Here is a 13,954-nt window from a genome sequence, read left to right on the forward strand (position 1 = left end):
CATTTTATAAATATTTTACATATGTAAACATATAGTGCAACTATTTATAATTCAAAAAAGGGAAATATAATGGAAGGATGTTGGTGATCTCTTAGATACTGTAGCCCTGAAATTAATTGAATTTATGCCATGTTCTCACATACTTTAAAAGACTATGCTTTAATATTAAAATGGCATTCCCTGGCCAGTTGTGTTGCCCATTTCCTGGCTCTGCATGATACGCAGGAGGAGTGACAATGGGAAGAAAACGGCCTTTTGAAGGACTTACCTAACATCTGTCTCTCTTATCATTACTTGGAATGACATCAGAAGATCAAGAGGAAATACTCGTGTAGAGAAGGGAAATTCTCTGCTTTCCCTCATCCCTAACCCTTAATATCCAACGGAGGAGCAAAAACTCTTCTCATTCTTCACAAACCAGGACAGACATTGAGCTTCTTTTCCTAATGGTTGAGCTTCCTTTTCCAGTGGTTGAGGACACCATCTATTAGAATATCATGCAAAAGGGTGTGGCTACTCCTTTCCCTTTTCTGCCTGAGCATCAAAACTGTCAACCTGGCTGGTGTCAAGGGGAGCTTCCAACCCTGCATCCCCACTCCATCTGCCTTCTTGCCCTCTCCTTTCCTAGGACTTGCATCATAAGATTCATTTAAGAAAATTTGTTTTGTGCTTAGAAGCAAAAGCCTCTAAGACCCTAACCTGAGCCTTATGCTCTGGTCCAGTTTACTGGAATTCTCTCTAGTGTTGTACAAGCCCTACCTATAACAAATTATGATTATATACACTTTTCTTTGTGTACATATCTCCCTCAGGAAGCTCCACATCCACCAAGGAACCTAGGTTATCGGCAGAATGAGATTTCAGAATTCTTTGCTCCTCTGGCCAAACACCACCAGTTAGTGCTCTAATCTACCATTTTTGAAGTTACACTCACCATATTTTATATACTGTTTATTTTGAAGAGTTGAGTTTGGTGGCCATGCAGATTGTTACTTTAATGCTATTTCTGCATTTTTCAAATTTTAACCAACATGTAGCTTTCTCATCAAAAAGTATGGAGGTCAGAAGACAGTGGAACAACAATTTTTACTGTAAAACAAACTGGCCAAACTTTGGCAAGAGTTAAAAGCCTAGCATGCAGTAGTGGCTTCTGTACTAGAAATATAGAGTTCTTCACTTTCTGGGAAAAGCTGTTTGTTTTTTATTTTTTCCTTTCAGCTGCCAGAGAGATTGAGCATTTGCAGAGGGATTTATCCACATAGTTCCAAGAAACTTTATTTGGCAAGCAAGCTACTGAATTTGCTGTGGTTTATCAGTCAGTCCTGCTAGCAGAGGTCTGATAACACTGCAGTCAGAGCTGTTGAGATGAAAATCTTTGACTTGCCACCCAACACGATCTTACTTATACAGTGAAAGATGGGACATAGAAGGTACAGGCACTCACGCTAAATTTTGACCCATCCACTGGTAGCAAACGTCAGGGGAGTTTGTCCCATTAGCACTTTTTTACATGTGACAGTACTCTGAACAGAAGACTCCCCTCTACCACTTTAAGAGAATTCATGGTATAAGCATGTAACTCATTAATTTCAATTACACATTGTCACAACTGTACATTGAATTGGCTCAGAAGCCTCACTCATAACTTTGACGTTGTTTTCTCTTTACTGCAAGTTTTACGCAAACTCTGTCAGTTGAATTCACACTCTCTTTTACAGGAACACAGACCAAGGAGTTTAACACTTGCACTTGACGAGTTACAACAGCAGCCAGGGGACCATTTTATCTCCTTGACTGGGAGCTCAGGGTGTGCAGAGGTGGAACCAGCCTGTGAAGTCAATTGGAACAGTGGGAAGGCCTCTCATTACCTGGGCCAGGATGAGGGGAAGAGAGGGATCAGGGGGGCATGGAGGGAGAAGCCCCACAACAGTAAGCACAGCTCTTCAATTGCTTTCAGTTTTAAGAGGCCACCTACTCAGTTTCAACAAAGTTTTAGCAACAACTAAAACACCATTTACGTGGCTGTTTTCGATCCTTCCTTGTCACTACTCAGCCTCCAAATGTTCATTAACTTGTGGGACAGTTGGAGGACCCTTACTCCCCCCCACACACATAGCCACCACTTAGGCAAGAAGACCTTGGAGAGCCTTCTCGTACTCCCTAACGTAGCCCACACAGTCCCTTCTGTATTTTCTCCAAGAGGGTATTGTGACCTTACTGGCCCCACGTTGGACACCAAACCTGTCAAGCAGTCTAGCAGTCCCTAGGCAATAGTATAGTGGCAGCTGCTAGGTGCGCTTGTCACATTTCTGTAGACTTGACCAATAAGGAGACAATCTCAAATGAATTGAGGTGGTTTATTGCTTACACACACAGCATAAACAGGTGTAGCACATTGTCAGCTCCACACATCCATAATCCCACGGCCTGACACCACACTGGAGGGATCAGAAGACAAGAAGATACAAGTGGTGGCTTGCTCTGTTGTGAAGGAGCTAATTTCATATTGCAGCTAAGCAGTTTTATAGTTTGTAGTTGCACCCTGGGGGTGGGGGTGGAGGGAAGGTAGAAATTTCCCTGTCTCCCCGGAACCAGGGAGGCAGGTGACAAACTGCCTAGTGGCAGCCTGCTCTAAGACAGGGAACCTCCCACAAGACATCAGTGAGAAATAGCCTTCTGATAGCGCCTCACAAGATTGTCTATCTTTCCGTGTTCCAGAAGGGCATTCGGCCAAGACTTGGGTCAGACTACAGTTGAGCCTGGCCTATGTGGCCTACATGGAGAAGTATAATGTCATCAGAGTGTCATAGCGGAGCCATTCCCCTGTACCTTGACCCTTGAAAAGGAGCTTGGCTGGATATATCTTCAATTGGCACTTTCTTGATATAAATTTCTTGAAACTGCTCCTCCCTTGTTGCCTTGCTTTGTATGTTAATGCTCATCTAATTCTATTGCTTTTGTAACTTATTTGATAGTTTTGCCTGGAGAAACTGAGGATATTTTCTTTATCTGTAAAGTCCAATAATTTTACTATGATATTTTCTTGAAGTTGGTCATCTGGGGTCAATTCTCCCTGATATCTGATGAGCCCTTTCAGTGTGCCTCATCCCTTAAGTAACCTATTGTTTTCCTTTTTATAAATCAAGTCTTCTAGATTGTTCTCTCTAAAACCTGATTCCTGTTTAGAGAAAAATCTTAAAAAACAAGAAATTAGGCATTACATTACAATTTTTATTCAACAAATACAGAGATTCCCAAATAAGTTAAAACAAAATAGTAAAACAACCCTGATGATTTCAACACAGTATTGCGAGCAAAGAACTTAAAAAGAAATCACTATCAGTTTATAAACAAAGTGTAGAAAGACATAATATGTCAGAATAAGGAAACCTTTGAACATGAATAAATTTATTATGAAAAGGAGACATATAGCTAGTTTGAATATAGGTTTAAAAAACAAATTTTAAGCTATTATTAGATGAAAAAATTTTTGGAAGAAAATTAATGACCCATTGTCTCTAACCCGTTAACACCCGTTACTCTAAACTTGGCATCTTTCTGAGAAGCTTCCTAATGTGTCATGCGATGTAAAGAAAACCGGATAAACCGTCCCTAGATTCTGTAGCTCGTTTTCCTTTTAAAAAAAAATATTACTTTCAGGCTCACACCTCTTGACCCACATTGCCAGGTACACGGAATCCCCGGAACACCGATGGGCCCACTGTGGGGACAGGCGGAGGCGCGGTGGCTGACGATGTTAATAAACTCGGTTCACGGCGTCTGGTGTACAGACGCCAGGGGCCTCCAGCCACCTCTGTGCGATGCCCCCTCTCCGCAGCTCCTGTCCTGTCCACACGGGTTCCTCCCCACACGCCTCCCCCGCCACTGGGGTGACTGCCGGGCCCCGCGACTGTTCTCCTTCCAGGATCTTCATCTGTTGATCCTCGCTCCATAGTGATACGTGGCCCGGCGATCAACCCACGGTCCAGCCTGCGAATCAGTGACCTGATGGCTCTTTGGGTTCCTAAGATCTTCCAGGAGAAAGGCTGAAAGTTAACAGTGGTCTTAAGTCCAAATATTCTAAATCACGGAGCCACCAGAAACACTGCCACTTTCAAAGACAGACTCGTGAAGTGGTTGCTGAGTCCAAGCACTGCCTGGTCTCTGATTATGAGATTGGTTTCTGAAAGTCTTAGGTTCCAGCTACAGCCCCACCACTTTGGTTGGCATTGCCCACAGTTTACAGCCGCAGCAACCAAAATCCCTAAACGACCGCACTTTGCTTGTGCAGTATATTTTGCGCAGTAGAAATACAAAAAGCACCAAAGGAATGGACGCGAGCAAACCAGCGTGCATTGGCCGGGAATCGAACCCGGGTCTCCCGCGTGGGAGGCGAGAATTCTACCATTGAACCACCAATGCCTGCATTCCTTTGTCTGCAGGAGGAGTCATTAGAGTACTCAGGAAGCCTTAGCAACACCTCCAAAACAGATTCCAAAGACATCCAAACCAAAGGTTTTTACAGGAAAGTTATACTAACAAAACTATAAATATCAAAATATCTGATTTGTCTGGTCAAACTCTTAACTCTGAAAAATACTTTCCAACTGCATAACAGACTTCGATAGAAAAACACCAGAAAATCATTTAGGTTCCTTGTTTCTGTTCCTAAATCTGCAATTTTCAGCCTCACATTGTTGTTTTAGTGGTTCTGAGAAGGTAACCTACCTTGTAGATTAGGTAAGTAAAGTTCTCATCCAAGGAGGAAGTAAGAATCAGAACCAGAATTAGTATTAAAAGAAAGAGGGGAGAAAAGAACAGAATCAAGATAGAGATAAGGAAGAAATAAATTTTGGTCTATGGAGTTAGTCCTTTGTAGCTTTTCTGGTAAAAGAGTAATGATCAGTCTTGTAGTCATTATAATAATTTTATATGTCTTCTTTTTAAGATGTGTAAAACATTGGAATGGATATATGATCTGAAAAGATCAATATTAAGTTTCCAATCAGTGCTTAATAGTTTGGAATAATCCAATTTCCTAATTAATAAGCTTCAATTTATTAGCTGTATGAGGAGTAGACTATTTTAAAGAAATATTGATCATTGAAATAATAACATTGTGGTCTTTTGGTGAAGTTCAAATAGTGGAGAGAGTTCTTTCCTCAATTTTCTCTGGAGAAATTAGACTGAAGAGATGAACCTGGACAGCTGCCCCACATGTTGGCTCTGGGAGTCATTATGACTTTTTGAAAGACAGGAGCTGTGACATGCAGTCATGCTTCTCCTGCTGAGAAGTCAAGCTAGTTCCAGGCTGAGTCATAAACTTGAGCTCTACAGGGAAAACGGCCATCACTTTGACTCTGAAGAGCTTTGGCTCTATCTGCCCCTCTACCCAACACCGAAGACACACGCCAGATCTGGCCAACGGGCTTTCAATTACCACCTATATCAACCAGATCTGTATTGATTCCCACATCTCCTTCTAAACTATAAACCTGAACTTCCAATTCACAACTCTTAATTCACAAGTTAATGCCTCATACACATCTCAGAGTTACAAATGCTAAAACTCAATGCACCAGTGAGTTCCCTGTCAGCATCATACACCACTCTCCTACCTCAACACTCTAAGATCAGACCCAGACACAGCATCCCCAAAACACTGTCCTGTGTTTCAGTTGATCACTAAAATAGCACTCAAATCTGTTCCTACCCCCGGCTCGTACATTTACCCTCGCCACTGTCCATCCAAACCATATCTTGCTATTCCTTTTGGATAAACGCTCTCAGCCTCCCAGCACAGAAATTTATATCCAGTATAATTAATAAATAGTGCTTAAATTTGTTGGACTCTTTACAGACCCACTGCCACTTCATCACTACCTTCTTCCATCCATCACCTCTTACCTCCATTAATAAGCAGATCAAAAACTGGCCTCCCGACCGCCAAGTCTAGTCTACTCCAATCCATTTGCCACACTGCACTCTGACTCTGGTGTAAATCTGGACACACCTGTAGCCTAAATGCACATCAACCAACACACTAGCTAAACAATGGCAATCCTCCCCCAATCCGCCCCCCCCCCCTTGGTCACTGGAGCCCTGGAAACCATGGGAGGTGCTGGGAAAAGAATTGCAGTGGATCAACCCCTGGAGCTAGTGTGTTCTGGACTTGTGTTGGCTTTGAAACATATGTACATATCAGAGAAGCACAAGTCTCTGGCAGGGATTGGAAATTAGGAAGCAAGGACAAAAAGAAGTCACTGTGCTGGTGCACCTGGCCTTTGGACTTCTCAATTTCACCAAGTCAGGTCCCTAGCACCTGGGGTAAAGGCCACCAAAAGGCCTCTGTAGGAAGTTCCCTAGAGGAAACATTCTGAAACTTGATTTTATAAGAATTCTTAGTAGTCAAGCTTCAGAGATGTCCTAGAAGCACAGAGGTCTCCATACAGGGACAATTTTGGATTCCTCAGCTGAGAATTTATATCCTTTAGAAGGAGCTAGATCCCACCTGCAGTTCTCTTCCATCCTAGACCAAGCTCCAGAAACAGTAGGCTGCTTAGTATAGCTGGGATCTGTGTGGTCATTGAGTCCAGGTACGGACAGGTGGCTCCATTTCTGTGAGGAAGCCACTAGATGAAGTCCTAGGGCCTGCTCTGGGTTGTGGGAGAAGCAACTTCACGAAGTATTGGATGTGTTATGAGCTATGAAGAATACCTTAAACTAAGAATATAGTGCTTCAGTTTCAAGCATCTTTTCTCCCACCTGAGCAACCAAAGTTTGATTGCAGGCCAATATATATATAGCTGTTTTTCTTCTTTTTTCTCCATCACAGTAACTTCATTTGCTACCTCTACTTGAGTCTTTATTGCAAAGGCAAGTCTGCTCCATGCAATGATTCAACGGTTGAGGACAAAGATGCAGTCATTTGAGGAAAGACAGGAAAAAGATAAAATGGGGCAATGTTTTGGAAACAAAAATTATTAAAGAATGTTTCTACACAGTGACTTGGCAGCCTTGGGACTGGGACAGGCCTATTACCATGAAGGATTGGTGCTTGGCATGAGGTGCACAACCATTCCTCTGAGTGCAGCTTCCAAGGCAAGAAGTAAGTTCTGGTGTGTTGCTGGGACATGTAACATTTGGAACTAATATTCTTGCCACACTCATGTGCATAACCTCTGATACCATGACATTACCTACCAGCAAATCAGAGTCCTAGAATATGAAGAATAAGTTTATATTCTGCCACTTCATCACTACCTTCTTCCATCTATTTATATTCTATATAGAAATTCCCTGGTGAATCCTAGGTGTGTGTTTCTCTCTTTGGAAATTAGTTTAGGAAAAAGGTCAGAAGATTTCCCTCCCTTGTCATGCCTATATTCTTCTGATTTTCTAATGTCAAGATGCATGTAAATGTACCCCTAGGAGGAGATTTGAGGAGCATAGAGAAAGTCTCGCCCTCTCCCTTAGGTTGCCATTCCATGAAATTTTCTTGAACTTCCTGTATATTACATTGGTCCAGAAAGATGAGGAATCTGGCCAATAAAGAAATTTCTCTCTTCAGGTCACTGCACAGGTCATTACAACATCACAAATGGTCAAAATCATACATTAAGTTAACTCTAGGAACCTAGTATTCGAGAAGTCAACTGTTCATTTTGAATACTAGTTATTTACCTCTTCTAACAGCCTACCAGACAAGTAACTTTACAATTAGAGGGGTATTTAGAACTTCTGGCTTAGGTGGGCATAGCAATTGCAGAATAAAAGCTGTTCAGGATGAGAGAGAAACGTGTGGGAGAAGTGCTAGGAAGTGCTAATGCCAATCAGCTGTAATTGTCCACCGCTCACTTAACAGCTGAACTCCCTAACTGACCGACCGCATGGCCGCTCTTCACAAATGAGACTACAGCAAGGGCATATGTGGACAGCCCACATGCCAAAGCAGAGAGCATGTCCACCTTCTCTCTACTCTCTCCAAATCTGCCAGCTCCAGAAGGCTGAGAGTGTAAGACCTCTGCTTCTCTGGTACAAGCACAGGAAACACAGTAATTTAGGCCATTCTCATGCAAGAAGGACAGGGAAATGGTCATCACCAGTCTTGGTGTTCTGAAGAGAGAAAATTAAGGGCAGGGGGTGGGACACAATGTCTGAGGTTTGGTGGGGTGGTGGAAGACTGTTCTGGTCCGAATATCTTCTTCTGTTGCTCAGTGATAAGGGAAGCTTAGCTCGCGTCAGAGGAGCCACAGAAATGAGCTCTCCACACACTGTGGGAGGCAGAGACAAAAGAGCAGCAGAAAGCTGGGCAGAGCGGGCAGGGAGTGTGGCACCAACATTCACCCATCCCCATGCCAAAGGCACTGTCATCCTGGGTTCTTTCCTACAGTCTCCCCTGACGCCAGGCAGTTAATAACCTAGGATTCACCTAGGGAAGAAGTTGGCTGACCTCAGGGCAGGCTGTGGTGTGGGAATCATCCTAAATTATAACATGACAATAATTACTTATACACAAGTTTGAAAGATAAGATATCTTTAAATATTTATTAGTTTATTATTCCTTTATATTTGGAGAGTGAAGAAGAAAATATCAAAGCTCTTTGTCTAATAAAATGGCTCATGGAGATTAATTTATATGTCACTACCCATGATAACCATTTAGCAAAAAAGGCATTTAGAAATGAATGGTTATATTTCACAAGAGAAATATTCTGAAGTCATGTTTTTTGCCATAAAGTCTATTCATGTAGCTGACTTTTGGATAATGTTTTCAATAAAGCTCCTTTTGTCTCCTTTTGTTTTCAACCTTTTTCGTCGCTTTATGGTTTTGATATGTCTCTTGAATACAGCATGTAGTTAATTTTTAAATCTAGTCTAGCAATATTTATTTTTTACTGAATAATTTGGTCTACTTACACTTAATTGCCAATATAATTAATTTTTAATCTATCATCTTTATTTTTTTCTATTTGTCCTGCTTGTTCTATGTTTCTATTTCTCTCATTTTTGCTTGGTTTTTTTGGATTGGTTATCTTTTAAGCTATTATAACATTATACTTTTTATTGTTTTATATACTTTGCTTCAAATTTTTCTTGCATATTTTTAATAGTATTTCACTTTGCTTCTATTCTTTTAGTGGTTAATTTTAAAATTACATCTTAATCTTTAATTTATCAAGCATAGTAGTAATTATTACTCTTACCCTCATCCTGGACAGTATAAAAAACTTGGAATACTTTTGTTCCATTTAGTCTCACTCTGTGTATATGCTGTTTTCATTTATTATAGTTCAAACCGTTTTTAAACCCCAGAAGACTATTTATATATTTTTATATTGTCAATGTTAATTTAGATTTATCCATGTATTTACTACTCTCTTTCTCTTTTTTTCTTTCTTTGTCTGGCTTTCCATGTGGAATCATTTTCCCTCTGCCTGGGAAGCATTGTTTAGAAATGTCTTTTGAGTTGGTCTGCTGGTGAAGAACTGTTTCAGTTTTTTTTTTTAATGAAAGTATCTTTACCTTTCCTTAATTAATAAAGGCTATTTTTATTAAATCTAGAAGTATAGAAGTCTGCTATGCTTCTTTGAGTGTGATGCTTTTTGAATGTAAACTCTCTTTTTTCTCTGGATGCTGTTTGCAATTTTTGTCTTTGTTTTTGATTTTCTGCAGTTTTTCTATGATGTCTCTAGCACTGATGTTCATTTATTTGCCTTGTATGGGATTGCTTGGCCCTCTTGAATTGTTGATTTGTGTCTTTCATGTTGTCCGGAAAATTGTCAAACATTACTTCTTCAAATATTGCCTTTACCCTGTTTCTTCTCTCTTCTACTTCTGAGTCTCTAAAAGTAAGGTAGAACTTCTCATTCTATTTGCTGTTTTTTAATTGTTTGTGTGTCTAACACTACATTTTTTCTCCTTGTTCTACATTTTGAATTTCTCTTCTTCCTCATCTTCCCCTATACTAATTCTTTCTTCAGCTGTGACTGCTCTCCTGTTAACTCTTCCACTGAGTTCTTAGTTATTTTTATCTCATTTCAGAATTTTTTTCCACCAAGTAAAGAAAATGTTTCCAGGAAGAGGAAAGGATTAACTGTCCAATGTTATTTATAGATAAGATTAAATGAGGGTAAGAATTGACCATTGGGTTTAGCAAAATTAGTCATTGGTGACCTTGACAAGGGTAGTTACAGGGGATGATGGAGATAAAGGCATGATCGTAATGGGTTCTAGAAGAGAGACTGAATAAGCAAATGGACAATGGCCAGACCACATATAAAAATAGAATTCTGATCTACAATCTGCAGCAACTAGCCTGGGAAACCAACCCAATAACTATGCTAACCAGCCTAGAAAGTCAACCTACTGCCTGTAAGTCAGAGTTGTAGAAAGTCTAAAGCATTATCTCAAGCAAACAGGAAGCCAAACAATAACCTCTGTAATGATCAACGCAAAATGGCCAGGACTTGGTTAATAAGTAACAGTTTCCCTAATTTTTGTCCCTGCTTCCAACTTAGGATCAACTAGAGAAAGCAAAATATGCACACTCCTAACCTATATAATTATGTAGGACACCTTGCTTCTCGTTAGCTCTAATTCCCCATGCCGACAGCCTCCAATCACTGCACACCTAAAACCTTCCCTTTTTTCCATAAAGCTTTCCCACTCTTCTGCCTGCCTTTCAGTTTCTACTAAATCCAAGTGATAGCGCCTGGCTGCTTTGCTATAACAAGTTCTGAATAAATGGACTTTGCTCATTCTCATTTCGATGGGTTCATCATTTTAGAATTTTTGCTTGACTCATCTCTAAATCTGTTCTATCACTTTTTATAGTTCCCATTTTGTGGCAAAATATTAAAAAAAAAAAACCCGCAATGAAACAACAAAGCTTTCCCCTTCTGCATGATAATTTGACCTTTAATTAACCTTCCAGCTCTATTTTCCTGAAACCTTCTAAGGGTGAAATATCACTATATTAATAAGCCACATCGTATGATAAAAAATGATTCCTGATCGATAGGCTACAGCTGGACTTGGGAAAGTAATAGGTATCTGGCGAGAAGCCATACTTTGAGCTTCCCTGAATGCAGTGACTCTTGTAACTTGCATAAACCTTGCATGGACATTGGAAACTGTGCTATAAAGTTTTTGCAAGAGATATTGGCTCCTCAGAGACTTGTAGTTTCTAAGCCAGGGTGGCTGCAATCTGTCTTGTTCCCTCATACCTCACGCTTCAGCTGTCCTGGAGTGGAGAGTGAGGGGCAGAGAACCAAGAGAATATCTCTGGGGTGACAGTGCAGACTGCTACATAGACTACTGCAAGGACCACTCCCACAGCAGAACAATGCCTGCGGCTGCCCTCCTAACAGCTTTGGTTCTTATTCTGTATCTTTCTGAGTAGACTGGTGCCGTGTGTGGCCTATGAGGGTCTTGCAATCCTGAATGTTTAGTTGAAGCTAAGAAAACTCCCTAGTGAGCAACATTCTTCCAAATTTTTTTTTAAAATTTTTATTGAGATATAATTGACGTACAACATTATATTAGTTTCAGGTGTACGACATAATGATTTGATATTCGTATATGTTGCAAAATGATCACCACAATAGGTCTAGTTAACATCAGTCAACATACATAGTTACAGAAGTTTTTTCTCTTATGATGAGAACTTTTTTTCTTTTTTTTTGGAAGATTAGCCCTGAGCTAACATCTGCTCCCAATTCTCCTGTTTTTGCTGAGGAAGACTGACCCTGAGCTAACATCCGTGCCCATCGTCCTCTACTTTATATGGGGGACGCCTATCACAGCATGGCTTGCCAAGTGGTGCCATGTCTGCACCCGGGATCGGAACCTACAAACCCCAGGCGGCCAAAGCAGAATGTGTGCACTTAAGCGCTGCGCCACCAGGCCAGCGCCTGATGAGAACTTTTAAGATTTACTGTCTTAGCAACTTCCAAATACACAATACAGTATTCAACTATGGTCGCCATGCTGTGCATTACATCCCCATTACTTATTTATTTCACAACTGGAAGTTTGTACCTTTTGACTCCTTTCACCCATTTTGCAACACCCCCCTAACCTCTGGCAACCACCAATCTGTTCTCTATAACTACAAGTTTGTTTTAGATTCCACATATAAGTGAGATCATATGGTATTTGTCTTTCTATGTCTGACTTGTTTTACTTAGCACGATGCCCTCAAGGTCTATCCATGTTGCCGCAAATGTCAAGATTTCATTCTTTTTTATGGCTGAATAATATTCCTCTGTGTGTGTGTGTGTGTGTGTGTGTGTGTGTGTGTGTGTGTGTGTGTATACAAGGTTGTTTCCATAGCTTGGCTATTGTAAATAATGCTGCAATGACATGAGGGTGTGTATATTTTTTGAAGTTAAGTGTTTTCAAAATTTTCATTTGTTTCATGAACAACGTAGACATGATTATTTTACAATGTTTCTGATAACTCTGACATCTCTAATATTTTTAGGGTCAGTTTCTGTTGCCTGCTGTGTCTGATGGTTCTCATTCATGGAGTCTAGTTCTTTTGTGTTCGTTATCTTTGAGTATATGCTACACGTTGTATTTGAAAAAATCAGTTTAGGAATAATCTGAGACCTACAACGAAGGCTTTCCTGCCAGGCGGCTGGGAGCACTCTCAGTCTATAATTGCCTTAAACCAAGTAAAAACTTAACTGTATTACACAGGGGATGTTTCATTCTAGTTCACCTTCATCCTAAGATTATAGCCGTTTGGGGTCCTAGCCTTGTGTAGGAATGCTCTTCTGGTAGATTTCCCAAACTGTGCAGAGCCTGGTCTTTTATTTCTTCCCCATTCACCACAGGAGGCTGTCATACCTAATTTGCAGGATCAGGAAATGCTCTTAGCAAAAATGTAGTCTCTGCGCTTGCTTATGTCTCTGGGTTCCAGTTTTTCCTTTACTTTAGACTTAGTAATTCTTCATTGTCTAACCATCACCTTAATGCATTTAAGAATATGTTTTCTTATCCACCCTTTTTTTTTCTTATCCACCCTTGGTTTGTTTTCAGAAGGAATATTAACATAACTAACCTAGCCACTATTATCATCATCAACTTTTAAAATATACTAAATGCCTCAAAAAATAAAGTCATATTTTAATGCTATGGCTCTGACATAAGCTAAGTTGCTGACACCACAAGATGGAGTATAAATCACAGTCCCACCACTGTAAAAACTGTCAGGCCACTACAAATACAAATTTTATTACAGAAAACTACTACAGAATTTTCTTTCCCCTTTTTTTCCTAACTAGGTCCAGCTACCAGTCTATTCTGGGCCATGAAATCAAAGGCTGCAGTCTCAAAATCTAACACTTTTTCCTTTTGATCCCTAAATGGCAATCCTATACATGCTCAGACTTTCCTTTGGAAAAGATAACAGTCACGTTATTTAAAATTCAACATTTATTATTTTATTGTGTAGTTAGAAGAGTCTAGTAGACAGACGTATATATGAATATTGGCCAGAAATTGAGCTAACTTTTGACAAGTGGGAATCAAGAATACTACCACAGAACCATCAATGCCAAAAATGTCTATCAGCCTCAGCTTTACCTATTTGAACAAGATGGCGTAGCCTAGTTTTACCCCAACTGAGAGCATACTGTTTGGCATTTTCCAGTGTCCTTGAAATTTTCAACTACCCACCAGAGGACAGGTCACATGGAACTAAGGAACAAAGAGCTCCAGGTTCCATCAAGTGCCTTCAAGTGACAGGAGTAGAGATTTAAACAAACAGAAGCTGGGTAAGCACAGGAAGGTGGCTCTGCTGTCGCAGTCCTCTACAGCAAAAAGTAAAGGGTTTACTTAGGATTTTAAGAAAGTGATAGAGAAATTCTCCACCAGTCTTTATCCTAGAGATGTTTTTGGTGGTTGTGACCCTACTGGGCAATAACCCTGCGATCCTTTCTAGCTG

At 40.4% G+C, this 13,954-nt stretch overlaps 1 non-coding gene across 1 annotated transcript; it reads right to left on the reverse strand.

The window, feature by feature from the left end:
* Nucleotides 1-4,351: 4,351 nt before the first annotated feature.
* On the reverse strand, nt 4,352-4,422 carry TRNAG-CCC (transfer RNA glycine (anticodon CCC)). The gene has a single exon. It is a non-coding gene; the product is annotated as a tRNA-Gly (tRNA).
* Nucleotides 4,423-13,954: the final 9,532 nt, after the last annotated feature.

This window comes from Equus asinus, chromosome 25, assembly GCF_041296235.1.
Source record: "Equus asinus isolate D_3611 breed Donkey chromosome 25, EquAss-T2T_v2, whole genome shotgun sequence".
Classification (NCBI taxonomy): domain Eukaryota; kingdom Metazoa; phylum Chordata; class Mammalia; order Perissodactyla; family Equidae; genus Equus; species Equus asinus.